General features: G+C 49.8%; 1 long non-coding RNA gene across 6 annotated transcripts in view; it reads right to left on the reverse strand.

The window, feature by feature from the left end:
- Positions 1 to 564: 564 nt before the first annotated feature.
- Positions 565 to 27,690, reverse strand: part of LOC117868908 — a 121,382-nt gene continuing 94,256 nt past the window's right edge. For all 6 annotated transcript variants that reach the window (XR_004643731.1, XR_004643733.1, XR_004643732.1 and 3 more), the window contains 2 exons: positions 3,462 to 3,623; positions 565 to 686 (listed from right to left, as the gene is read on the reverse strand). This is a non-coding gene — a long non-coding RNA (uncharacterized LOC117868908). The remainder of the gene's footprint in view (positions 687 to 3,461; positions 3,624 to 27,690) is intronic.

A 27,690-nucleotide genomic window follows, 5' to 3' on the forward strand; every position in this document is an offset into this window, starting at 1 on the left:
AATAAAGAGGAGTCCAGATTATGAGTCAAATTCATATTTTTAATACACATCTCACCTAAGAATTTACACAGCCAATAGTGTCTTTCATTCCATAGGGTCCCAAGTCGCGTTACAAACTGATACCCAGATTAGACATGCCTTCGGGGTGGGACACAGTATCTGTGTAACAGCACGCCGCAATGCTATGTAACCCGTGCTTGTAGGTGTGGGGCTTTTATCACCTTCTAGTGACTAGTCCACATAAAAGACTCAGTCTGCCCCGGCTTCCAGCTGTTGGATTTAGTCTTTGAGATTAAGCATTAACACTGTTTATGGGTTGAAATCCCACCAGTGGCCCAAGTGGGGTTCATGACAACTATACAACCCCATAGAACAGGAACTGAAGACTAACCCCGTATCCAGTGGAAACCACAGGGGGAATTTTAGGAGGCAGAATGCAACCCCCCCGCACTGGATTTGACTCTGTTTACTTTGGTGCTTCTGCTTAGAGGGAGATGCACAGCTTGTCTTACTACTGAGAACGCAGCTGGCCAAACGTTTGTTTGTTTGTTTGTTTTTTGGCCACACGCTAGTCACTGTTTTTATTTTGGAAAGGAAACAAATCTTCAAATGGAACCTCTTACAAATACCGGGCCGTTCCTGTGGCTTTTGTGCTCATCCAACATCACATCTTCTGATCAAGCCACCTGTCAGTCAGAGAGAGCTGTTTCAGTGATAGGACATCACATACATTTCCCGCCTCCCTGCCTGTCTGGGAGTGTGGACGCCCCAAGGGCCTGATTTGCAGACCCGATTGGCACCCACAACTCCAGCGTTAGTCAGTGCGGGAAAACCTGCCTCACTGCAGTCAATGGGCATTTTGCTACTGACGTCATTGGGGCCAGGATTCCCCCAGTGGGAACTGCCGGTGCTCCGCACCTCTGAGAATCCAGCCTTAAGAGGCATGTTCTTGGTGGCCAGAATGTTTCAATCAGGCTGTGAAACTTCGACTCTTAAATGCAACCCCCCCCCCCAAAAAACAAAAACAAAACAAACAAACAAACAACCCCCCCCCAAAAGATGCAGATTTAGAGTGACCAAACTGTGTACGAATTTGGGTAGATTTTGCAGTTAAAATAAACAAATAAAAGAAGAAGAAATTCAGAAATAGTTTGGCCTTTTCATTTTGGAAAGATGTTTCATTTCAGAATTTCCCTAAACGTTATTTAAAAAATATATATCAAAAAAGGTCATAGACCCCCCTGCACTGAAACGAAAAGTTTAGTTAGAGCGGATGTAATTTTTTTTTACTTCCTTGCTTCACTGAGAAATTAAAAACAAATGTTTCAGTTCTATCCAAAACAATTTTTTCGCCCCCATTTTTTTTGTTCACCCGTTGAACCAAAACTTCAATTATTCACCCAGCTTAACGCTTCGATCCATATTTAGCCATTTAAAGAGAAGGTGCTGAGGACCTGCAGATCTGGGAGCCAGAAGTTCTCAGCACCTATGGAAATCAGACCGCTTTTCCTTGGGGATCTCAAGGCAGGTTTAGGAACCTCACCCTAAGCCCCCAGGTTTGCCAGTTGTAGCCTTTATTTTGATAATACAGTCAAACAAGAGCCTGTTGGAGTCGCAGCAAATTCTGCAGCAGTGACCTCCACCGCGTGATTGTTGACATGTAACCACTTATCTAGCTCAGTGGGGAAGGAAGGTCCTGTGGTTAAAGCTCTGGACTGCGACTTACGAGACTGCCGCTCTGCCCCAGGCTGCCTGTGTGACACAGCCCAGTCACATCAGCCCTCTGTCCCCCATCTGTGAAATGGGGAGAAGGGTGTTTCCTTTCTTCCACCCTTTGTCTGGTTGGGCTCTGGTGTCTGTAGGAGCTTTGGGCCAGAGACTCTCTCTCACTACATGCTTGTGCAGCGACTAGAATCTAGGGTGACCAGATGTTCCGATTCTATAGGGAAAGTCCCGAGCTTTGGGTCTTTTTCTTATATAGGCTCCTATTACCCCCCACCCCCATCCTGATTTTTCACATTTGCTGTCTGGTCACCCTAGTGCCACTGTAACACACACACCAACAAGCGAACCTAGGTGTTCAGAAAGCAGCGAGCGACTCTAATGAGAGTGATGGGAAGAGGGAAGAAAGTTTACTGGTTATTCTCCACTGCACACACTCTATTGCAGGGAGCAGTCTGGCCCTGACTGTGCATGGGATGATCTAACAGGTTTTTCCCCATCTCGGATTTCTGCTACTCGCTGATTCACACTGTGGGCCTGGCCTGCCTATTCCGCCCTCTTTGCCCACAGACAAGAGAGAAACCAGTGTATCAGGGAACGTCCAGGAAATGTTCTGTCCAGCTCGTCCCCTGGATCCTGTGTCTTTTTAATTATCAGGAAGTTTGGCAGATCCTTTTATTCTCCTCCTGTTAACCTTCACCCCCATGACCTAAATTACACAGTAAGAACCACAACCTCCTCTGCCCTGCAGAAAGCAGCTACTGCAATGATAGGTTCCTCCGAGCCGTCTGAAGGGAAGGAGATGATCATGAGAGGTTTTATGCTTTACCTTGAACTTGTGGGCCAGAGACGGAAATCCCCCTCTTATTAATTCGACTGATGGGAAGTCGTCATTTACAAATGCCCTGTTCATCGGACACAGGTGGCCGCCGGTCAGGTGTCAACAGGGAGTGGGAAGAGCAGATGCACTAAGGGGGATTGTGCTGAGAATATATTAACTGCTTGGCTCCTGGGGGACAGAGCCGTGTAAGGCACCGGAGGAGCGAGACCACTTTGCACACGCAGCGTGGCTCGGACACGGCATCGACTGCCATAGCCGCCCGTGGTGGCCCCCAGCCCTGCAGTATCGAGGACCCGATCTAGAGCCTAGTGCCCTTCCAATGGGATTTGAACCTGGCCCTTTATTGTTTTTAGAAGCAGATGTCACGGACGTCTGGCTTGGGTGAGGGGCCACGTGTTTGGGGGACAGGGCGCACCTAACGGGCCAGCTCTCCCCAGGGAATCTTGAAAGAACAGAGAACAAATGACAACAGGGGGCCTCAAGTCACAGCTGGGTCAATACTTAACAGGGAGAGGAGGGGCGACCTTGTGGGTGAAACACAGGCCTGGGACTCACGAGACCTGACTGCAGTTCCTGGACTCACAGCCTCTCTGCGTCACCCTGGACAGGTCACCCAGGGCAAGATTTTAAAAAGCAACTAGCAATTTTGAAGAAGTGAGGTTCTTACCCACGAAAGCTTATGCTCCCAATACTTCTGTTAGTCCCAAAGGTGCCACAGGACCCTCTGTTGCCTTTTAGCAATGTTGAGTGTCCTAATTTTGGGGGGCCCAACTGGAAGGGGCCTCATTTTCAGGAAACACTGGGCCCCCGCATGCTTCCCCCCTCCCAGTTGGGTACCTAACGCCCACAAGCTGCTCTGGAAATCCCAGCCTAGAGCAGTTCTTTTCCATGGCCTTACTTCGCCCCCGGAGAAGCCCAGTTGTGGTGGCGTGAGGTGCGCAGCATGAATCTCCGTCGCTAAGTGAGTCGCCTTCCAGGCCTGCCTGACCCCCGGACGTGGATGGAATCGGTTGGCGGAGCCCTCTGGGATAGGGTCAGGCCAGCGGGATGGCAGAATTTCCTGAAAATTAATGCGTACATCATGTTAGTATCTGGGCGGGGTCTGGAAAGAAGCTGGTTCCTTTGAACTTTCTCTCTTGTTCTTAGTTAATAACGTCTTTGTAGAACTTCGATTTCTGCCGGGCTTCCCCCCTTGTCCCCAGTAGTATGCAGCGTGACCTCCCCACCCACACACACACCACGGACTGCCCCCTCCTCTATAAGGCACTACATACAGCTTCAGGGCTGAGGCCACGTGGATTAATTGGCCCATCGGGGTGTTTATCTCTTCCAAGATGCGATGTTTGGCGCTCATCTCCGGCCACCTGCCGCTCAGGTAGAGCGAGCCCTGAGCCGAAGAGCATCACTCTACGGAGAGCCTCTTTTCCCCTCAACTTGCACTTGCGCTCTGAGGCTACCTCGGTCATTTATACCCTTGGATCTGTCTCTAATCGGGTTACAGCAGAATTTGGCTTGTGGGGTATTTCTTACTCATCACTGTTTTCCCCTGATCTGCTCCGTGTAGGGAATTAACACAGATTTATTCCTTTCTCCAAGAGTGTATGCACATGTGTGTATGCGCGTGGCTGCATGCATGATCATGTGTACACACGGGCACTGTGTGTTCATCTGTGTGTGCATGCCAGAGCTGCTAAAAGTACGGAACGAAACTTTTTTGGGGTCAAAAATGGCTGTTTTTCAAAAATAAGTATTTTTGCAAAAAAAATTGATAATTTTTTTTCTATTTCTTGCAAGATTTCATTCAGACATTTTTACTGTCAATATTAACAAAATGGTTTTCGATAGCCAGGTGATCAAACCTGGTTTGCAATAAACGAAATGTCTTCAAATCAAGATCTGGGAGATCTGCTTTAGTCAAACTCAAGTTATTGGGCTCAGTGCAGGGATAACTGGGGAGTGTCTCTGGCCTGTGCTATGTGGGGGTCAGACCAGATGATCTAATGGCATCTTCTGGCCTGAAAATCTCTGAACCCTTGAAAAGTTTAGATCAGCATTTTAATAACATATTTCAATATCAAAATTCAACACCCGCCCCCCAAAAACCCAACCCAACCAATCAAGGTCCATTTTGAACCTTGCAAATAAAAACAAGTTTGAAATTTCAAAACTTTTCACCAATTATTTAAAAACATTTCAGCCAGCTCTACTGCGTAAGTGGTTTACCATATCCCTCTCTGAGCCCTTTGCCTGCCTCTAGTCTATAATCCTCTGTACAGACACCCTCGGTACCTCGCATCGCATCCACGGGTCTTCCTGCTGAGGAGGACAGGATGGGCTCTACCTTGGTTGATCGTTAGAACCACTTTCCTTACACAGACAGAATCCGGGCTCATTGTCTCGTCAGCGTGCCCAGCCCTGGGGTAGCAACCCAGCACTTCTGTCCTGCAGTGCAGAGCTTTATAAATAAATGTGGAGATATCCCTATCTCCTAGAACTGGAAGGGACCCTGAAAGGTCATTGAGTCCAGCCCCCTGCCTTCACTAGCAAGACCAAGTACTGATTTTGCCCCAGATCCCTAAGTGGCCCCTCAAGGATCGAACTCACAACCCTGGGTTTAGCAGGTCAATGCTCAAACCTCTGAGCTCGCCCCCCCAGGCTTTGACCACCGGGCTGGCCCAGACCAAGTATCACACGCTCACTCGTCCTCAGACGCCAAGGCATTGCTAACACTCTGTACTCTCTATAGTCCTGGCTGGCTTGTCTGCTGAAACTTCCACTCATCCGTTCCCCAACCCGACAATAACACAGTTGTGACCAATATTAAAAGGGGCCTAGTCTGGAGCGGATGTTAATTGAGTCTATGCAGGTTCCGGCAGAGGATTTGCCTTGTGAAGGGTGATGTGCACTGGGCCAATGATTATTCATTAGTTATTAATAAGGTATTATTTATATTGTGGCACTACCCAGTGGCCCCAAGGACCAGCATAGGGCCACATGCGCTTGGGGGATGTACAAACATTCAGGAAGTCCCGTTTGCTAAAGAGCTCCCAGCCTGACCAACAGGGCATGGGCACCACGGCTGCTATATTCATGAACAAAGCCGTTCAGCCCGATGAGCCTCTGGCCTGACCATGAGACTCCCAAGGGTGTCCACTCAGCCAAGCAGGCCAGCCTCCTGCAAATCTCCCCGAGCAGTACGCCTCATTGTCTCCTTGGACTTCCCACCGTCATCTCTCGTCTTATACTGACGTTGTAAGCGCTTCAGAGCAGGCACTGTTTTTTTGCGCTGTGTTTGTACAGTGCCGAGCACGGCAGGGTCCTGGTCTGTGACCGAGGGACCTAAGCCCGACAGGAACACAGATAAGGAATAAGGGTAACAATGAGAGGTTGAGCGAGCGCCCCTGCCCCTCAGGGCAGGACACAAAGGAGGAGGATTGGCGCTGGTGGGAAATCCTGGTACTCCCATCCTGGGCAAAGTTTTGCGATTTCAGGAATTCTTCCTGTCGCGAAAGGGGACAAAACATCAACATTTAAACATTGCCGAGAACTGAAAAGCCCGAGAAACCTCTTGACTTGGGCCAGTCGGAACATGTGGTTTGTATCATTTCAAAGATGTTTCATTTACACTTTGACCGTTGTTATTGTTAATTATTTTTGCTATAATGCGATTACATTTCTAAACCAAAAAGCTCTTTGAGCCGGAAACGCGGAACTTTTCGTTTGGAAAATGTCACAGCGAAGGGGTTTGACAATCTCTAAACTTCTTTTTTCTCTCTCTAAAATGATTCAAGTCAAGAACTTTGTCAGAACCGTGAGAAGGTTTGATTTTGACAAGTGGATATTTTTTCCACTCCCCCCACCGGCCCCATCCAATCTCATCAAACAATGCCCAGCCGTCTCCGGTGGCGATTAGTGAATGGACAAGTTTAATTGGCACAGTGGCTAAACCTCCAGAACCTGCCAGCAGCTGCTCTACACTAGGGCTCCCAGTGGGAATTTGCTGGCTAGCGGAGCCGAGGCCCGGCTGGGAAGCGGAATGCGGACCGGAGGGTGCTGGCTAGCGGAGCCGAGGCCCGGCTGGGCAGCTGAATGCGGAGCGGAGGTCCCGAGGAGGGTGCTGGCGGAGGCTGGCTCTTCCCGCTCAACACGTGTGGGGGTGGCAGAGAAAGCGCCTTGCGGCATTAGCCCCCCAAGAGCGGCCTGTGGCGCTGGATGGAGGGGACGGGGATGTTATCATTTCAGGCCGGGATTCAGGAACGTTGAGGCATCTGGAGATGAAGGGAAAAGGGGAGTTAACTCTCCACCTCCTCCATGCCCCCATGTCTCCTCCTTCCTCTGCTCACCCCTGCCCCCTCCCCTCGGCAGCTCCCCCACCATTTGCCCCCCCCCCCCCCAAGGCACGCAGGGAAAAGCTGTGTCGGGGAAACAGCTGGTGATTCCAGTCAGAGAACTGATTTACATACATTTCCATATGGATTAATTTCTTCCCCCTCCCCATCCGGGCAGTGGGAATCGGAGTCTGCTCCCAAGGTGGTGGTGGGGGGGTTCCTGTGGGCCTGGAGAATGACAAGCGGAGTGTGGGGGGGAGCTGAGATCAACGGCGGGAGCCCTTGGAGGAGGGCGGGTGGGCGGGCATTGCGGCTGGGTCTGGTGCTTCGCATGAGAAAGGCTGAGCGTGTTTTGCTGGGGACACGGGTGGGCCCCCCGCTTCCATCCTCCCACTTTATCAATCTCACGCTCCCAAGGGACTAGATTTGTTGGGCGAACTGTCCTCCCGGGCAGGGATGGGCTCCGAAGGGCCACCAAGACCCTGAGCTCTGCTGCCCTTTCTCAGATCAGTCTCCCGCTCCGAGACAGGTCCACGCCACATGTTTCTGACCCCGCGTCCAGACTGCATCTCCCGGAAGGTCGGGGGGGGGGGCTGTTTGACTCCAGGGCTTTGGTTTGTCCCATTATAAAGATAGAGGGTATTTGGAAAATCTGGGTCCAGATCTGGTTTTGGATTGGGATTGGGATTCCTTCCTTGCCTGTTGTTCTAGTCTGAGGATTTGACACTCCCCCTCCCCCCATGGCTAGCTAGTAATAAATAATGAGGATAATAAGTGGATGCCTTTTCATTACAAGGTGCTTCCTATTCTGGTGCATCAGAACCCCCCCCCCCATGCATTGCAGTAAAACCCCCAATAATAAAAGTGAATTTGTACCCGGAATCTTTAGCAAATGAGAAGGACTTCAGCCCCCCCCCCATTATACACAGCTGATTGTGGGGTAGGGGGCAGTTGAGGGCAACTAGGAGTGGGATTGGGGCCCTTCATCTCTAGGTTGCTAGCCCTGGGTCAGGAGGGCACTGGATGGCTGGGGGAGGGAAATGGAGCGTTTAACCCTTTACCTCCTGGCAGTTGGCTCCCGCCTGCAGTGAGTTTGCCTGGTGCAAAAGCCTTTGAAATGAAACCCCACAACATTTTGCTGGGTTTGGGTTCAAGTCCAGTAACAAAACGTAATGAGTTCGGCCCATATTCTCAAAAAAAGACTAATGATTTTGGGTTTCCTTAAAGGGGCTAGATGGTCAGAAAGTGATGGACATGCACCCTTTGAAAATGAGTATGGGGAGGCAGTATGGCCTAGACAGAGCAGTGTTTCCCAAACTCGGGACAGCCGTGATTGGCCGGGCCTGCGGACGCGGCAGGTAAACACACCGTCCCCGCCCGCCAAGGGCTTTCCCTAAACAAGCGGCGTCCCAAGTTTGGGAAACACTGGCCTAGAGGATAGAGCCCTAGACTAGGACTCAGGATGGCTTCTATTCCTGGGTGACCATGAGCAAGTTACTTCATGGCTCCGTGCCTCAGTTTCCCCATCTAGAAATTGGGGCTAATGTACACTGACCTCCTTTGTAAAGCATTTTGCGATGGTGGAGACACGAACTGAACTCAGGTCCTCTGAGTCCCAGGTCAGGGCCCGATGGCAGAAGGTTATTATCACTCCTTTTCCCTGCCTTTATTCTGGGGACTGATTTAATGTCAAATAGCTAGGGTTTATTGCCAGGCCCAAGAGGGTCAGGTGGGTGCGTCCCCTCCCTGCCAGTCCTGGAGGGCGCCACACTACAGTGTCCTCTCACTGCCATTCTCCAGCCCCACAAACATACCCATTCACCCAGGAACATCGCTGGCTGGAGGCTGCTTTCCTTCCTCAGTGGGAAGGTGGGGGTCCAGGCCTCTCTTCTCTACCGCTGCCAGGCTCTGTGCTCAGGGCCCTTTTTGCTCCTGCAGCCCGAGCGCGCCGCGGGGGGTATGGATGCAATAGAGCCGTCGGGAGTGGGTGACAGCAGAACTGGCCCCGTCTGAGGCCTGCTGTGAGGTGACACAGTAGCTCAAGGCTTACGAACGAGTGAGCCCAAACCGCCAGCCTGCTGGGAGCAGGTGAGTCTGCAAAGGAACAGTCAAGCCAGTTCCACCCTGACGAGAACAATCAGCGTCAAGCGGTGCAGGGGACTGCCCATGCACTGAGCGGATTTGTGCAAGTGAGGGTGGGGGTGGCAGAGGGAAGAGGCACATCAAATTAACTCTTTGCACCTCCCCCTCCTCCACCTTTGGAAAGATTTCAGGGATGGGGCGGGACCCTCTGATGGAGGAAACTCCAGTGAGAAGAATTAAAAGCAAAGGCTTATAGAATCAGACTGAAAAGAGCCCAGGGGTCCCGTCTAGCCCAGTCCCACTGGCCAGGAGGGCTTTGCTCAGTCTTGTTTGGGTCCTGAGATGTGCATGCAGACGCCCTACGTAATGGGGCAGGCCTGAGCTCAATGCATCCTTTCACCAGGCTGGCCCCCGGGATGTGGCATCAGGATACGGGGTCAGGGCTCGGCAAGGACCAGCAAGCACCGAGGGGCCAGGGAAGCGGAGATTTTAACCACCAAACTTTCTTTCAGGACCTTAATTCCAGGCTCAGGAAAAGATTTGGGGGTCGGCCTCATTCTCAAGCAAGCTGATCTGTAGCAACAAGTTTGCTCAATGCCAGGGAGGGCGGCACCAGCTCCGAACAGGGAGGGGGGAGAGGAGGGTTGTTTCTTGGCACACCTTCTTCCCCCCCCCCAGAAAATTCGTGTTGCGTTTCAGTTTGGAATTAAATCTCCTTTGAGCTTGTTTCCTTGTGTACTAACGAAGGCCTTTGAGCTGAATTCAGACCCAGGCATCAGCTTGTGCAACGATCAGTTTTCACGCACCCCACTCTGGAAAAATCCGGTCGGGGATTTACCGAAAGTCAAGGCCTCAGGACCGACAATATCATAAATTACCACGACATTTGGACATCGGAATCATCTGAGCCACAATGGCTGGGAAGAAATGTTGGCTCTTGGGCTGAGGTGACGGGGGTAGTGGGAGTCTACGAACGGCTGTGAAATGGGACATGGGTCCCAACCAAGCTTGGGGCCCCACTGTGCTAGGTGCTGTACGAACACATGGTAAGGGGTAGTCTGTTCTCTAAAGAGTTTATAATCTATCTAGAGGAAAGGTGGGGGATAGGCAGCCTAGATTTATCGATGTCAGTGTGCGTGTGATCAGCTAGTCTAGACAGATGACGTGATCGGCTCACGATCACACAGGGGAGGAGAGGCAGGGCTGGGAACTGAACATAGATCTCCTGAGACCCAGCCCACCTCAGGACACATCCAAACGCTTTTGGGGCTTTATTTCATGTTTCCTCCGCGCTTGTTTGAAGAATTTCCCTTCCTTTTTCCGCAGTGACTCCCCAGGAAGAGTTAACATGGTGACCAACAAGCCAGTAGTGTGTGTGTATGGGGGGGGGGGGGATTTTGTTGGCATCGAGAAGGGATTCTCTCCCCCCACCCCCCCACACACATTCGGTGGCGTTCCTAAGCTACAATTCACCACAGTCCAAGCAACATACTGGGCCCCAACCAACAAACCCACAGAGGGTTTTGGCCTGAATACACATCAGGGGCAACGTGAGGGGACCTGTTTCCCTTGAGCCAATGAAGGTCAAGCGCAGATGAATAACGCCACCAAGCAGAGGTAGGAACCTGACGCCCACTGGGCTACAATCAGGACCTTTCACTGCTAAATGCTCCATGGCCGCTGAGTAATTCAGTCCAGCGAGGGGCAAGAGAACCACCTGCCAATGGCCTAGTCCAACCTCACGCCGCCTCGGGGCGGCAAGCAAGGGGTGGGTTTGCCTTTGGGCTGGGGAGCGTCGGGTCTGCCCAATAACTCTGGAGCGGCAGCCCCAGAGAATGCGGATCCTCAGGTCTTGCCCTTGGAAATCTCACAGGCTGAAGCGTTAAGACCCGGAGCTTCCCGGGCTTTCCCTTCCCTTTATCCCCCGTGTGCTGGATGACTCAGCCCGCTCTTGTCACTTTTCACTCCTCCGACTAGGTCGTGAGCTACAGTAGAGCGTAATGTTAATTCTTATTTAGTATCTGTATCGCAGTAGCATCGCCGAGGCTCAGACACGGACCGGCGCCCCATCGTGCTATGCGCTTTGCAAACACACTGACCCGCACCACGCTGCAGGAGGCCGGATCAGGGAGTGAAGAGAGCCGGGGCTGCTCCTGTGTCGGTCACGTCGGGAGCAGGGTTCGGAGTGCAGCAGGAGGGCACATGGCCGGAGGGGGTGCGCGTGCTGTGGCAACATCGTGCAGCATCTGACTGGCGCGCAAGACGGGACAAAACCCTGACAATACTATAAATGCCATTTGGGGCAAGTTCCAGAGGCTGAAGCCTGTTCTGAAGCAACATACTATAATGCCATCTACATTTAAGACCATAAGAACGGCTGTACCGGGTCAGCCCAAAGGTCCATCTAGCCCAGTGTCCTGTCTGCCGACAGTGGCCAGTGCCAGGTGCCCCAGAGGGAATGAACAGAACAGGGAATCATCAAGTGATCCAGCCCCTGTCGCCCATTCCCAGCGTCTGGCAAACAGAGGCTAGGGACACCATCCTGGCTAACAGCCACTGATGGACCTGTCCTCCATGAATTTATCTAGTTCTCAACCATGTCTATAGTTCTTCTCTGGAGGGAGTTTTGCCCTAGACACATACACCAGGGTGGGGTGGAGCAGATACCCCAGGCTGGCTAAGGAGACTTGGGAAATGGAATAGGGGGGGCTTATCACCACTAGAATACTAGTTCCAGTCCAGGATTTGCCCCGATTCCGGCCCCTAGTGACCAACTATCCATGTAGCTGCACCAGTACGAATGCCTCGATGTAAACGTGATTTGCACCAGTGCAGCTCTGCTAGTCTATGCTAGGGCTTCGCACTAGTGGCTGGTTGCCAAGGGCTAGAATGGGGGCAGATCCCCAGGGCAGAGATGAAGGGACAAGGAGAGGTGACAACTGCTAGATGCAGCATGGCCCAGTAGACAGGGCACTGGCCTAGAACTCAGGAGAGCTGGGCTCTATTCCTGACTTCGCCAGTCACAGGTGTCTCTGTTTCTCCTCCCACGCTGTGCCTGTCTGATAAAACTAATGCCAATAAGCATCCTCTGCTCCCACTGACTTTAAGGTATCAAATGAGGGGGGATTTGATAGCAGCCTTCAACTACCTGAAGGGGGTTCCAAAGAGGATGGAGCTCGGCTGTTCTCAGTGGTGGCAGATGACAGAACAAGGAGCAATGGTCTCAAGTTGCAGTGGGGGAGGTCCAGGTTGGATATTAGGAAAAACTATTTCACTAGGAGGGTGGTGAAGCACTGGAATGGGTTACCTAGGGAGGTGGTGGAGTCTCCTTCCTTGGAGGTTTTTAAGGCCCGGCTTGACAAAGCCCTGGCTGGGATGATTTAGTTGGGAATTGGTCCTGCTTTGAGCAGGGGGCTGGACTAGATACCTCCTGAGGTCCCTTCCAACCCTGATATTCTATGATTCTGTCTTGTCAGACTGTGAGCTTGTGGAGGCAGGGACTGTTTCTCTGCCTGTGAAGCGCCTAGCACACGGGGGTCTGGATTTCAGCTGGGTTACCATAATACAACCAAACAATATCACCATAGATAAGGGGAGGAAGCAGGAAGAGGAGGATAGATAAGAAGTCGGGTAACCTTAAAGTCAGTGGGAGCAGAAGATGCTTATTGGCATTAGCTTTATCAGCTGGACCTAGCCCAGGGCGGGTTTTAAAAACAAAAACAAAGCTGGTACAAAATAAAGGCTCTTCTTCTAAATTAAAAACGAAGGCATTGTCCAATCTACTTAGGATTTTGGACTCAAAGCCCACAATACTCCCCCAAAACCAATGCAAAGAGAGTTTTCAAAAATAAGATTTAGTGAAAAATGGAAGCTGCAAAGCAAGGGAAACACCCCCCCACCACCTTATTGTTAGCGTGTGTGTGTGTGTGCGTGTGTGTGCGCGCGTGTGTGTGTAAAGGTTCCTTCAGAGTCACCATTGCTGGAAGAATTCGTTAGATTCATAGATTCCCAGGCCAGAAGGGACCCCTGTGACCATCTAGTCTGCCTCCTCCCTCCCCCGGTTAACAGGACAGAGAACGCCCCCAGAATAAGCCCTAGAGCAGATCTTTTAGCAAAACATCCCAGCTTGATTTCAAAATAGTCAGTGATGAAGACTCCCGCACGACCCTCGGTCACTCCGTTATGCTCACGGTTAAAAATGTGAGCCCTATTTCCAGTCTGAATGTGTTTAGCTTCAGCTTCCAGCCCTTGGAGTGTGTCCGACCTTTCCTTAGCACGGATTCAATAGACGTTGTACTGGCGGGAAGGAGGTCTCCGCTTTTCTACTACGCGAGATTAAACAGGGTAAATAAAGATTCCTTTGCAGCCCCGACCCTGACCAGTTGCCCCTGGGGGCTGGGATCTAACGGGCTTCCCGTAAACAGCAGTATGGGCGGGGGGGGGGGGGGATTTATTTCGCATTCTTGCTCTCGGAAGAAGAAAAGCGAGAGGCTGCAGTAACACCCTTCACTTCAATGCTTCCAGTGCTTCATTATGAAACCTGTGACCAGAGACGTCTATTCAACTCCCCGATGAAGGACAAGGCTCCTTTTAGAGCCACTTAGGCTCCTTTTCTGTGTGCTGTGAAGGCAAATTCCTCAGGATGGCAAATATTTTGATTATGAACTGAAAGAAAGAGCCATTCCCTCCCCCTCACTTTAAACCAAGTTCAAGGGTTTGGGGAGGAGGGAGAATCCAACTGCAATCACATTGAATTCTGCTTGTCCTTGAACAGTGGGAAGGGGACAACGGTTTCTTTCTCTGTCTCTTTCTTCGAATTGCATTTTATTTGTGGCTCAGGTGTGGTTGAGAACAGAGTGCTGAAGTAGCCCCCAGACCCTGAATGCAGCTCCTGGAGGCAGAATCCCATCTGAGATGCCATTGGGTTCATCTGCAGATGGGGACCCACCGGTGTATAATAAATACTGGAGCTGGCTGGCAAATGGAATTTTGTCTGGCAGGAAACGTCCCCGTGTCAGAATGAGTTCCCTGTGCTGAGTCAGAAAGGAGAGTCAAAATATACAACATTTCCCGAAGCGTTTGAATTGGAAATCACCCAAAACAAATGTTTTTTTTGTTTGTTTACACTTTTGATCAAAAGGAAACAGCTATTTCAAGGTGGCGTTTTTAATTTAGAATCAATGTTTCACAACGAAAAAACGTGGATTTGTTTCAGAATGTCTACACGAAGGAAAAAATGTCACTTGGATTTTCTGGAATTGGAAATGTGTTAAAATGTTAAAACTGACATTTTCCTGCAAAAAGTTTCAATTCTGATTAAACAACATTTTCTGACAGGAAAGCTGCTTATATGAAAAATATTGACCAGCTCCAATAAATACAAGAGTGCTGGAAAGATGCTGGTTTGAAGGGCTGTGACCAGGCCAAAAATCATACATGTGTTTGTAGTAAAACTCTTGCCACCCTTCTATATGTTTGTATGTAGCACAATGGTTGTGGCCCTTAGGAGCACCACAAGATAAAGCTTAAATAACAACACAATCATTCAAACTAGGGTCCTGATCCTGCAAAGATTTATGTACATGAGTAGTCTTGTTGATTCACACAGCACAGGATGGGACCTCCTGGATCATTCAGTCCAATCCCTCCTATTACAGATAACCTTGTCACATAATTCTGTGCATAAATTTATCAAGCTCCATCTTCAGACTAGTTAGGCTGATTCACATGCTTAAAGTTAAGTGTATGTCCAGTCTTTGTGAGATCAAGGGGCATAGAAGCTTCTCAATATTGGGGTTGGGGTGTGTGTCACGGAGTGTGGGGGGACACAGGCCCTGCACCCCCGGCTTCCTGCAATTCACCATGACTCTCAGCCAGCCAGTAACGCAGAAGGTTTATTTAGATGGCAGGAATACAGTCCAAGACAGGTCTTGCAGGCACAGACAACAGGACCCCCCTTAATTAGGTCCATTTTGGGGTCCCAGGGCACCCCAGATCCCTTGGGAAGTCAGAGCCCCGTCTGCCTCCCAGCCATATCACCAGCCAGCTCCTGAAAACTCTCCCTTCAGCGACCCCTCCCACAGCCTTTGTTCAGTTTCCCGGGCAAAGGTGTCACCTGGCCTCTAACCCCTTCCTGGGTTCTCATGTTACATGCTCAGGTATTCTCCGTCGGCCAGTCTCCCGTCCCCCAATGCAGACTATCCTAGCCACACTCCCCTGTCAGCATTCACAGACCACAGTAAGAACAGTCTCAGTTCATCACGGGGGAAACAGATGATATAGTTTCATCATATGGTGATGATAATACTCTTTCCATACCACTAGTATCTCTGGAGGAGGTTAAACAGAAGCTACTAAAGTTAGAAATTTTTAAATCAGCAGATCCAGATAACTTGCATCCAAGAGTTTTCAAAGAGCTGGCTGAGGAGTTGGCTGGACTGTTAATGTTGATTTTCAGTAAGTTGTGGAGCACAGGGTAAGTCCCAGAAGACTGGAAGAAAACTAACCTTGTACCAATTTTTAAAGAGGGTAAACAGGATGACCCAGGTAATTATAGGCCTGTTAGCCTGACATCAATCCTGGGCAAGATAATGGAGTGGCTGATACAGGACTCGATTAACAAAGAATTAAAGGAGGGCAATGTAATTAATGCTATTGAACATGGATTTATGGATCCCATCTGTGACAAAGTGAGGGATTTTCTTGTTTTTTCTTGTTTTCAGTGGGGTTTCAATGGTTTGCATGCGGAGGGGGTGGGACTCAGTTTCCCTGGGTGTTACTGGTTTAATGAGGTGAGGGGAGAGGGAGTTTGTTGTTACAGAGGACTGGAGAGGGAACGTGGGACCCCAGCCAATGGCCTGGAGGATGGATACCCCAGCGACCAGTGACCTGAGACCCAGCTGAGGAGACGCAGCCGGTTCTGGCCAGTGGGAGGACAATGGGCTGCAGAGTGAGGACCCAGTGACCTAACCAGCCGGTTCCAGCCAGAGGACAGAAGTGAGGAGAGGAGGCCCAGTTTACGACCCTGTTTACCTGGAGAGAAGACAAGGGACAGAGGCTGGGCTGGGGATCTCAGATGCCCAGCTGGGAGCAGGGGGGCTCTGGGCTGGAGAGGGGGAGCAGGCAGAGCCCACCTGGATGCAGAGAGACTGGGATGTGCTGGGCTGAGGGAGGCCAGGCCTGAGGCCCTGAGCTGTGTTCAACTCTTAATAAATCCTCCTGTTTTATGCTGGCTGAGAGTTGCTCCGATCTAGAGAACAGGGTTGCATCAACCCCTTATGGGGTGGAGGCCCCGGGGGTCCAGAGCGAGTGGACTCCCTGAGGGGGCCCACAGCAGAGACAGACGTGCTAAGGCTCAGAGAGGTGCGGCTCCAGGAGGTGGAGGGGCCTGACCCCAGAGAGAGTGAACCCCCGAGAAGGGCTGTCTCACTGAAAGGGGCACCCCCCACAGACCTCACGGGGCCAAGAGAGGGCACGATCTGTGAGTCCGTGACACCATCAAACTAACCTGATATCTTTTTTTGATGAGATTACAAGTCTGGTTGATAAAGGTAATAGTGTTGGCATAATATACTTAGACGTCTGTAAAGTGTTTGACTTGGTACCACAAGGCATTTTGATCAAAAACTAGAACAATATAAAATGAATGTGGCACACATTAAATGGATTAAAAACTGACTAACTGATAGGTCTCAAAATGTGACTGTAAACAGGGAATCATCATACAGCGGGTGTGTTTCCAGTGGGATTTTGCAGGAATCAGTACTTGGACCTAAAGTATTTGATATTTGTATCAATGACCTAGAAGAAAACTGGTAAAGTTTGCAGATGACAGTAACTTTGGAGGAGTGTTAAATAATGAAGAGGACCGGTCACTGATTCAGAGTGCTTGGGATTGTTTGGTAACCTGGGCACAAGCAAACAAAATACTTTTTAATATGGCTAAATGGACAGGTCTTCATCTAGCACCAAAGACCGTGGGCCTCACTTACAGGGTGGGGGACTCTAGTCGGGGAAGCAGGGATTCTGAAAAAGACTTGGGGGTCTTGGTGGCTAATCAGCTGAATATGAGATCCCGGTGTGCACTTAGGGCAAAAGAGCGAATGCGATCCTGGGAGGTATAAACAGGGGAGTCTCAAGTAGGAGCAGAGAGGTTATTTTGCCTCTGTATTTGGCGCTGCTGCGACCGCTGCTGGACTCCTGTGTCCAGTTCTGGTGCCCACAATTCACGAAGGATGTTGATACATTGGAGAAGGCTCAGAGAAGAGCCATGAGAATAATTAGAAAACCTGCCTTATAGTGATCAATTCAAAAAGGTCAGTCTGTTTAGCTTGACAGGAGAAGGTTAAGGGGTGACTTGATTACAGTCTATAAGTATCTTATACACAGGGAACAAATATTTAATACTGGGCTCTACAATCTGCTAGAGACAGGTCTAACAGAATCCAATGACTGAAAGTTGACGCTAGACAAATTCAGCCTGGAAATAAGGAATACATTTTTGACAGGGAGGGTAATTAACCACTGGAACAATTTACCACGGGTCGGGGTGAATTCTCCATCACTGACCATTTTAAAATCACCATTGGAGGTTTTTCTAAAAGATCTGCTTCTCAGAATTATTTGGGGGGAATTCTCTGGCCTGGGTTATACAGGGGAGGGGTCAGACTAGGTGGTCCCTTCTGGCCTTGGAATCTAGGAGTTTCTTAGCCTGATCCTTCAATCCTGCGGGTTGTCCTTATTCTTGTGGATATTCCCATTGAAGTCAAGGGGAGGAAGGGGTTTGTGGGATCGTGGCCAGATGAAATGCTGGTTTAATATTTGGTACATCGGTGGCTAGATACCAACGTGACTGGTGCTCTGTAAGTAGACAGACTAACCATCCTCCCTCGGGAGACCATGGACCCCACCCCATGCCACTGAAATCAATGGGAGCCTGGCCGCTGAGCTCAGCAGGAGAACGGATCCCGGTCTCCCTGCGATTGTGGCAGGACGTGGGTAGGGGCTCAGCTGTTGTCAATTTCACTGAGCTTTGCTGGTTCCCACCAGATGAGGATCTGGCCCCGGAATTTCTAGCACTCAGGGGAAAGCTGGAATGAACGGATTCACTCAGCCTGGACAGCAGCTTGTCAGTTGCAATTCTGCTCCTTGTCATTCTCTAAGCAATTTCAGTTGCTGGGTCTGCTGCATTAAGACCCCAATTCAGGGAAACCCTTAAGCATTTGTTTAACTTGAAGGATGTGCTTATGTCCCGTTGACTTAAGTACATGCTTAAAATTAAAGCACTCACTTAAGAGTTTTCCTGAACCGAGCCTAAGATAGTGCTGCTGTGTTTCAGGGCCAGATCCACAACTGGTGGAAATCGGCGTAGCTCCCTGACTCTGACGGTACTAGAGCAATTGACATCAGCTGAGAATCCGGCCCTGGGATTCCCAGAATGAGGAAAGTTGAAATTAAGAGATACAAACAAAAATCATTTCCACTGTCGTTTTTTAAACAATGCATTTCCTAATATGAATTATTATTATTATTGATGTCTATTGCGGTTTTGCCTAGAAACCCCAATCACAGAGCAGGACCCCGTTGTGTTAGGTGCTGTACAAATACAGAATAAAAAGACGCCCCTAGCCCCAAGGAGCTTACAGTTGCAGAATGTAAGCCCGAAACCTAGCACCTAACCCCCTTAGACGCCTGGGCAAACCCCAGTCTAAATCCTCCCACCACCACACTTAGTTTTCAAAGGGAACGCGAGCTGCCGTGTTGTGGCCAAAGCAGAATTGCCAGATTCCCTCTAAGGGGCAGCTTTTATGTACTTTATTTTGGTATTTAGGGGATGAGGATGATGCCTGGGGGAAAAGGTCATTATCTGAGTTGTTTGGTTTTCCCAGGGTTTTTTTTTTTTTTTGTTATTTGTCTTTCAACCCCTCACCCCTTTGATCTTTATTATTAATTATTAGTAGTAGTAATAGTAAGCACCAGTTAACAGTGTCCCTGCAAGAGACGTTTCTCCTGGGAATTAGCTCACAATGCAAACCTTGGGGATGCTTAAAGACACAAATAATCTTTGCTTCTTTTCTCCTCCCTCGGGACTCAAGCCAGGCCCCAAACTCTCCTCTTCACGCGCTGCCGACGAGCAGGCTCTCGAGGGTTCGCTGCACGGGGAAGGCTGATAAAACCCCCCTCATTGCCCTGTTAAGGATACTCCTCCCTCACCTACATGACCCTGTTTTCTTTTAATAAACTGATCAATACGTGTCACCAGTGTAGTGCTCCCAAGGCACCTTCTACTAATATGCTACATCCCCCAGTATCCCTAAGCAATGCTACAGTAATAACGCAATATAATGCGCTCTACGTAAGCAACCCTACCATAACAAACGGGTGGGTACAGTCCCAACCTCACAAACATCCCAACCACCTGCTAATGGAGGGAGGAAAGAATAACTCCACTTTGCATTTTATCTGAAGAGCTCAAAATATTTTAAAATCAGTCTTCACCGTCCTCCCTGTAGGCAGGGTTATGCCCATTGTACAGATGGGTCAACCAAAAAAGAAATGAGGTAATTTAATGAATCTGTGTCCAGAGGGCTGCGAAGAGAATTCAGGAGTCCTGTCTACCAACCCTCTGCCACTAGACCACAGTTTCTTCCACACAATAACAGTTTTCAAGCACGGATAAGGAATACATTGATGGGGTCCCCTGGCTCCAACTGGACCCTGTAGGGAGTTGGACCAAAGATCCCACGGGTATGTGTTCCCATCTACTATGTTCTGGTGGCCCTGATGGACAGAAGAGAAAGCCCTCATCGACCAGACAGCCCTGTGAAAGCAAGTCTTCCCTCGGCCTCCTCACCACAGACACGTTGCAAGAAGTGGATCTGCTGATCGGAGCAGGACAGACTGGGCTCTGATCCGAGTTTCGGGAGAGGAGTGTGCAGAACATGAGAGTAGGAGTCAGGACTCCTGGGTTCAAAGCTGAGCTCTGCCACTGACTTTCTGCATGTCCTTAGGGCACTTCACCGCTCTGTGCCTCGGGCTCCCCATTGCAAAATGGGGCTACCCCCATGTACCTAACTCACAGGGAACCCCGAGTCTCAATTCCTTTCTGTTTGAGAGCTTGGGCTGACCAGTGCATTGCGAGAGCTGAGCGTCACCACTGTTTACCCAGCCCTGTTTGCCATCCTGAGTCACAAGGCTCATATCAGACCTGCTGCAGCCGCTTGTCCATGGCTTGCCAGGAGCTGTTACATTAAACTAAAACCGGACACGACCCTGGTTCTAAATCCTGTGAACTACGGAGCAATTCCAAGGTTGCGAGTGAGCCAGGCTGGCCCCAGAAGAGACTGGTTTACAGGCTGCAGCGGGAGAGCAACCTTGAGAGAGAAAATAAACTTCCTACTGCTCTGGGAAGGAGGAACCTCATGTTAGGGATTTCTTTAGAAATATGAGGGGAAATCTCCCCTTCCCCTCTCTCCTGGTGCCTCTGGGACACCTGGGGTATTTCCCCGGAGCTGTGTTTTAAAACCCCAACCAAGGGTAAATTCTACAAGCCAGACTGGATTTTAACCCCCCTGATTACTGCCCGCTGGCATTTCCGGGCTGGATTCTGGGGCAGAATGGAGCTGGGGCAGCACTGATGCCGAGAATGAAATTAACAGAATTACAGTTTAACGCTAAGCTCAGCATCAGCACAAAGGTTCTTTGCCATGGAAACAAGGGTTGCTAAGGGATTGACTAATATGTAGTAAAATATTCTAAAAGACAAGTTCTCATGGTGCTGTGGTTACAATCTGTGAGCTCAGGGGCTAGGGAACAGGGAGGGCGGTGGTGGTGGGCGTACCAACGCCTTTGGCTGGGCATTTCCAGGCACATCTACGTGGGTGCTGCATCACACCGGTACACTCTTTTTCACCAGCTCTCTTATTGCTTGACTTCCTGCACGTGTACACACACACACACACACACACACACACACACACACACACACACACACACACAGAGGAAGCTGTCCGCACACTCCAGAGGGCATCATTTTGGCAAGCGTGGCCCGTAGGCAAAGAACAGCAATAATCCCATCACACAGCAAAACAGAAGTTGGCTGCCCCTGCTGGGGACGCTCGCTGCAGACAGGAGCCAGGAGGGAATGCAGGGGCCACCTGTTTATACCCATAGGGAGAAAAACCCCGCAGTGCAGAGAGGGCCAGCAGCACAGCCTGTGATCCATTAAGTCATAAAAACAAGGCTGAAGTAGGCCAGACGAGGTCCATAGGCGGTGGATATCGGCCGGTCACCCCCAGACCAGGTCGCAGCCCCACGCACAGCCCTGGGAGCAGACTGGACAGACTCCAGGCAGAAATAACGTTGCCACGAGGTTTGCTCCAGGCGCCCCGATGGAGTTTCTGAAGGACCAGTCTGGGGCCCACTGCCCTGTGCCTAGAATCCCATCCCTTCCAAACGCAGCTATCGACACGCACGCACCTAGCATGTATGTAGATGTAAAATACCAAAAAGAAGCCTATACAAAACTCGAGGCTCCCTCCCGTCATGAACACAGGCACATCTCAGAAGCAGTAAGTCCCCATTCCAATAGGAACTCAGACAGACAGACACCGACAGACACCCCTTTCCACTGCCCACAGTCCGCTCCAAACCCCTCGCAAACAAGTGTCTTTTGCTTATATGCTTCCCTATTGTATTATCTGGGGCTTTGGTGACACCAATCACACCCACTTCCCCCTCCCCCTGGCGGGCTTTGCTAGCCCTCACTTTCAGAGACGCTGGAAGGTCCCATCGGCATTAGCTGGGTTTGGGTGCGCTCGGCACCTTTGAATCCCAGGCCCCCACGTTGAGATCAGTTTGAATAACCTCCCAGGCGCTTCTTGTCGATTCCAGACCCCTGATTCTCAGAGCCAGCCGCAGAACGGAGCCAGGCAGGGCCTGGCCAGGGCACTGGACCCTGTTCCTGCCGTTTCCCCCCCAGTTTTCCGGGTGCAGAAGATATTGACAATTGGGGGAGGGATAGCTCAGGGGTTTGAGCATTGGCCTGCTTAAACCCAGGGTTGTGAGTTCAATCCTTGAGGGGGCCACTTAGGGATCTGGGGCAAAATTAGTACTTGGTCCTGCTAGTGAAGGCAGGGGGCTGGACTCGATGACCTTTCAAGGTCCCTTCCAGCTCTAGGAGATTTCCAAGTAAAGTCGCAGGTTTCAGGGCACTGTGTGTAGAATCACAGCGACCCTAAAGTCCCACTTCTGAGCAGCATGAGATGGCTCCAGGCCACGGAGGAGCTAGCCCAGAGCTGGGCTAAAGCAAGTGAGAGCTGCCTGTCAATTGCCTGGAATCACGTTCAGAGACTCAGAGCGGTTTGCACCGAGAAGTCCTGTTAAGACCAGTTCTGCCCATCTCCCAGTGACAGGGCAGGATCAGCTCCTTGGCTACATTCTCTGTTGTTTTGCCCAGTCTGGTCCCAAGCTTCCCTGGGCAGATGATTCCCCAGGTAGATCCTTTTCATGGCAGGGGACGATGGGGCTGTCTCCCCTCCCCTTGGGGAGCTGACGCCTCAGCCAGATCCATCTCACCAGCAGGAAGTTTGATGTCTATTCAGCCTACGGGACAGAGTCTCAGCCTGGTGTGACTTCCACGGAGCAGTGCCAAGGATCGGGCCCTAAACTTCTCTTTTCTTAGCGCAGCCCCGTTCCTCCTAGTGGTACACGTGGACATAAGAACATAAGAAAGGCCGTACCAGGTCAGACCAAAGGTCCATCTAGCCCAGTATCCTGTCTACCGACAGTGGCCAATGCCAGGTGTCCCAGAGGGAGTGAACCTAACAGGCAATGATCAAGTGATCTCTCTCCTGCCATCCAGCTCCAACCTCTGACAGACAGAGGCTAGGAACACCATTCCTTACCCATCCTGGCTAATAGCCATTAATGGACTTAACCACCATGAATTTATCCAGTTCTCTTTTAAACTCTGTTATAGTCCTAGCATTCACAACCTCCTCAGGCAAGGAGTTCCACAAGTTGACTGTGCGCTGTGTGAAGAACTTCCTTGTATTTGTTTTAAACGTGCTGCCTATTGATGACCCCTAGTTCTTGTATTATGGGAACAAGTAAATAACTTTTCCTTATCCACTTTCTCCTCATCACTCATGATTTTATAGACCTCTATCATATCCCCCCTTAGTCTCCTCTTTTCCAAGCTGAAGAGTCCTAGGCTAGGTCTACACTACCTGCCTGAATCGGCGGGTAGAAATCGACCTCTCGAGGATCGATTTATCACGTCCCGTTGGGACGCGACAATCGATCCCCTAATCGACGCTCTTACTCCACCAGCGGAGGTGGGAGTAAGCGCCGTCGACGGGAAGCCGCGGAGGTCGATTTTGCCACCGTCCTCACAGTGGGGTAAGTCGGCTGCGATATGTCGAATTCAGCTACGCTATTCACGTAGCTGAATTTGCATATCTTAAATCGACTCCCCCCTGTAGTGTAGATGTAGCCCTAGCCTCTTTAATCTCTCCTCATATGGGACCCGTTCCAAACCCTTAATCATTTTAGTTGCCCTTTTCTGAACCTTTTCTAGTGCCAGTATATCTTTTTTGAGATGAGGAGACCACATCTGTGCAGTATTGGAGATGAGGGCGTACCGTTGATTTATATAAGGGCAATAATATATTCTCAGTCTTATTCTCAGTACAACCCCCTGGCTGGAATTTCCCAAGGACTTTAGACTCCAGCAATCAGGGAGACTTGGGCGCTCAACTCCTCGGGAAACCCCAGTCTAAAGAACCGTGCTCCCTCCTTGGCATCGACACCCTTGATACACCCACAGAGCATCATCCTTCCCCTCAGCCCCCTCGCGTCTTTCATTAGCCTCCCAGCAGAGATGCGAGGGGTGGGGTGGGACCTCTTGTTCTGAGCCACCAGAACGTGCCCGTGTGTTCCCGTGGACACATGTGCTGGGGGGTGGGGTGGGAGCTATGTCTTTGTCAGCTCTCTCTCACCCTCAGGGCCCCCGGATCAGGGGCGCTGGAACAATGTGTATAGTTCGGGTGACCAGACAGCAACTGTGAAAAAACGGGACAGGGGGTGGGGGGTAATAGGCGCCTATATAAGAAAAAGTCCCCCAAAATGGGACTGTCCCTATAAAAACGGGACATCTGGTCACCCTATGTATAGTGGAGGAGCTGAGAGTCCTTGAACCAAATTGTAAACCCTGCCTATGATGGAAACCACTTTGAGCCAGGGGGAGGGCAGCCCCCTAGTTCCAGCCCCTATCCTCCCGATTGGCACTGGCGGGCGGTTGGTATGTTCGGCATGTAACAGCCAGGTCACTTTATTAGTTTTATGGACAAAAATAAAGGGGCTTGGCTGAATACTACACGAGGGGCTACCTCTGACCTTGAACCCCTGGGTCCTTTTTCACCCGCTGCGCAGTGCATTCACAACAGCTGGGCTGTCTAGCCGCCGCCTGACACTTCAATGCAGGCATTGTCTGGCCCGACTAGCACCCAGCCCAGGCGAAAATGCAAAGAAGTTCCAATATAATATTTATGGAGTGCACAGTCACCTTCTCTGCCCCGCTCCCCTTTCTATTGCTCTTCTCCCCCTGCTGCTGCCTGGCCCAGGATAAAAGAAGGCTTCGCCCGACACCCCTAGCGAGTCTGGGAGAATTCATTAATTTATGGCCAGGAGAGTTGCTGCAACGTTTGGGAGTAGCTAATTCTAGCTTAAATCCTCACCAATATCATTCGTGTGTGTGAGTACCGTGCCTCTGTTCAATTCTTCCCCTCTTCACAGCTCTCTAAGTTTTCTCCATAAAGAGAGGATTTTTAATGTGCCTCTGCACACATATGCACCCACACATGAAGCCAGTCTCCTCCCCTCCAGCAGACAGACAGACAAACAGACATACATTTTCCTTGCTTTTCCCAAATACTGCAAGCCTCTTCTAATAACCTTTGGAACAATGACATTATACTCACAAGAATACCTTTGGAAAAAAACATTCTCCTGCTTTATCTCATTGCATTTCTGTTCACTGCATAACTCCTCCATCAATTAAAACAAAAAATAAAGGCGAGAACAGCTTTTCTCAAACGGAAAATGCCAGCAAGGAATATTGTGGGTTATTCCGCACAAGCGAATGGGGACGTACCAGGTTTGCTCGTGTGGTTCTTTCAGCCACGTGAGAATTTCAGATCTGACCCAAAGCCTGTTGAAGAATCAATGGAAAGACTCCTGTTGACTTCAGTGGGCTTTCAATCAGCCTCTTTATGCTGGAAATGAGACCAACTAGGAGAGTCTGACACTAAAGAAAAAACGAGGGGGAGATTGTTAAAGGCACAAACGACAAAGACCCCCAGTTCCCACAGGTCTTTGAAAACGTCCCCCTTAAAGTCTGTGCAAAACTACCAGATGAAATTCTCCCAGGTGATATGATTGGATAAATGGAAATGTTATGTAAGGAAGAGGAGGATCTAGCCCCACATTTTAATTTTGGGCAATTTATAGAAATGGAATTGACACAATTCCATGTGGCCTCTAAGTTGTTTCCACCTCTGAAGAAACCAGGGCTGAAGTTCTGAATCTCTGCAGGGTTTGTAATCAGGCCGAGTGTCTGGAATTTGTATCCTCTAAGCATATCGCAGTGCTGCCTTTCATTGACTGGTCAGGAACATACAGAGCACACAAGCAACTATAACTCGGGTGAGTGGCCTTTATGTTAAACGCAATAAAAACCCAACTGGAGCCAAATTCCGAGACTAAGTTGGTATAAATATACACGGAACTGACAATTTCTGCAGAGTTGAAAACGGTGGCAGGGACTGTTCCTCACCGAAGATTTCCCCCCAGCTGCACGGGCACGCTGGGAGAAAGAGGCAATTTTTGATATAATTTAAGTTAAACAATTGTCTTTTAAGCACCAATGAAATTGAAGTTTTACTCCTACCAGAGAGCCACAATCTGTCAAAAAAATAATTTTATCAGAAAAATAGCCACCACAAACCAGAAACTCAATCTGTATCATCACACAGCAGAACCTGGGCGTGGGAACTGTTTTGAAATGGTTCCTCCTATCTGAAGTGGCTTCAAACTGCTATATAGGTTTGACTTACTTTCTGTTGTCTCTGCGTAGGACAGTCTCAGTGACCGATCGCTTTCTGTCTTAGCTCCCATTGCTACTTGTGGTTGTCGAATATGTATTTTCACTAGTGCGATATTTACAATTCTAGAGAATCTCTCCGTTAAACCATTCTGTTAAAAAGACATATACTCGCGACACCGGAGATGATGATTGATACGTGAGTCAACTTAAATTTGGGGGCTGACTGTGCTCTCACTGACGCTGGTGCAAATGGGAAGTAACATCTCTGACATTTTAAGTGGGAGGAGAATTAGGCCTTTTCGCATCTCCTTAAAATGAGCGCAGCAAATGCTCCGTGTGCCATTTTCAGATTTGGTGCATGAGAGCTAGGATTCATGATCAGGTTACAGTCATGGAGTAATCTCGATTATTATTTCAACTGAAGCGCATTTGTGCTTGATTTTACAAAAAAGAAAGCCTCAAATGTTTTCTTCACAGGAATAATGAAAGTGGTGCATGCCGATGCCAAGCAGAAAAATCCAGACTCTTTAAGAAATCGGAGATCCATTTTTAACACACAAATGCTCCCGTTGCTGCAAAACCCCGTAAATGTACAACACTGCTCCAAACACAGGGATTGTTAGAGATGAAGTGAAGTCACTCTACACATGCCACCTATGCGTACCAGTGAGAGCCATCCCAGTGAATTCAATGCGGCTGCAGTACATGGTGGTTCTCACTCGCCACGTTCAGCGGTGTGCGTTTGACGGATCAGGCCCGCGGGGAAGTCAGTTCTCCCCGAGATTCCACTGCTAGGAGGGCGGGCACATTTGTTCAGTGTGTAGTAACCACATAACCATGTCACTCTAGCCGAATTCACCACAAGCGAGTTCCGGCAGAGCAACCCACCTGGGGCAGATCGCCAGCTAGTGTCCATCGTCACAGCTCCATTGACTTCAGCACAGCTACGACAGTTTGTACCAGCTGAGGGCCTGGTTTGAGACGGCCCTGAGATGAAAAGTCACAGCTCATCCAGATACTTCATGTTCACAATGCGGAGGAAAGCACCAGTGGTCTGCTAGAGAAATCCACCAGGGCCTCAAAGATGCCTTCTCCCGAGCAGAGCAGGCGCGGTGGTAGCGAAAATACAGCTCCCAAAGCAACTCCTTATACATTTAACTACTATGGCACCGTAATCCATAGAGGAGAGAAAGACAGACACCCAGAAAGATATTTCCAGTGTATGTTCCCTGTCCTTTTTTTAAATGACATGGGTCTGATGAAAAGCCAAGGGAAAGATTCCCACCAATTTGAAGGGGATTTGGCTGGATAATTCGGTTCCTTGTCAATGTTATTCAAGCGGAGAGAAAATCTTGCAATGGATAGTATCAGAGGGGTGGCCGTGTTAGTCTGAATCTGTAAAAAGCAACAGAGGGTCCTGTGGCACCTTTGAGACTAACAGAAGTATTGGGAGCATAAGCTTTCGTGGGTGAAAGCTCCCAATACTCAATACTTATGCTCCCAATACTTCTGTTAGTCTCAAAGGTGCCACAGGACCCTCTGTTGCTTTTTACAGATTCAGACTAACACGGCCACCCCTCTGATACTATCCATTGCAAGATTTTCTCTCCGCT

This window comes from Trachemys scripta, chromosome 22 (assembly GCF_013100865.1).
Source record: "Trachemys scripta elegans isolate TJP31775 chromosome 22, CAS_Tse_1.0, whole genome shotgun sequence".
NCBI lineage: Eukaryota > Metazoa > Chordata > Testudines > Emydidae > Trachemys > Trachemys scripta.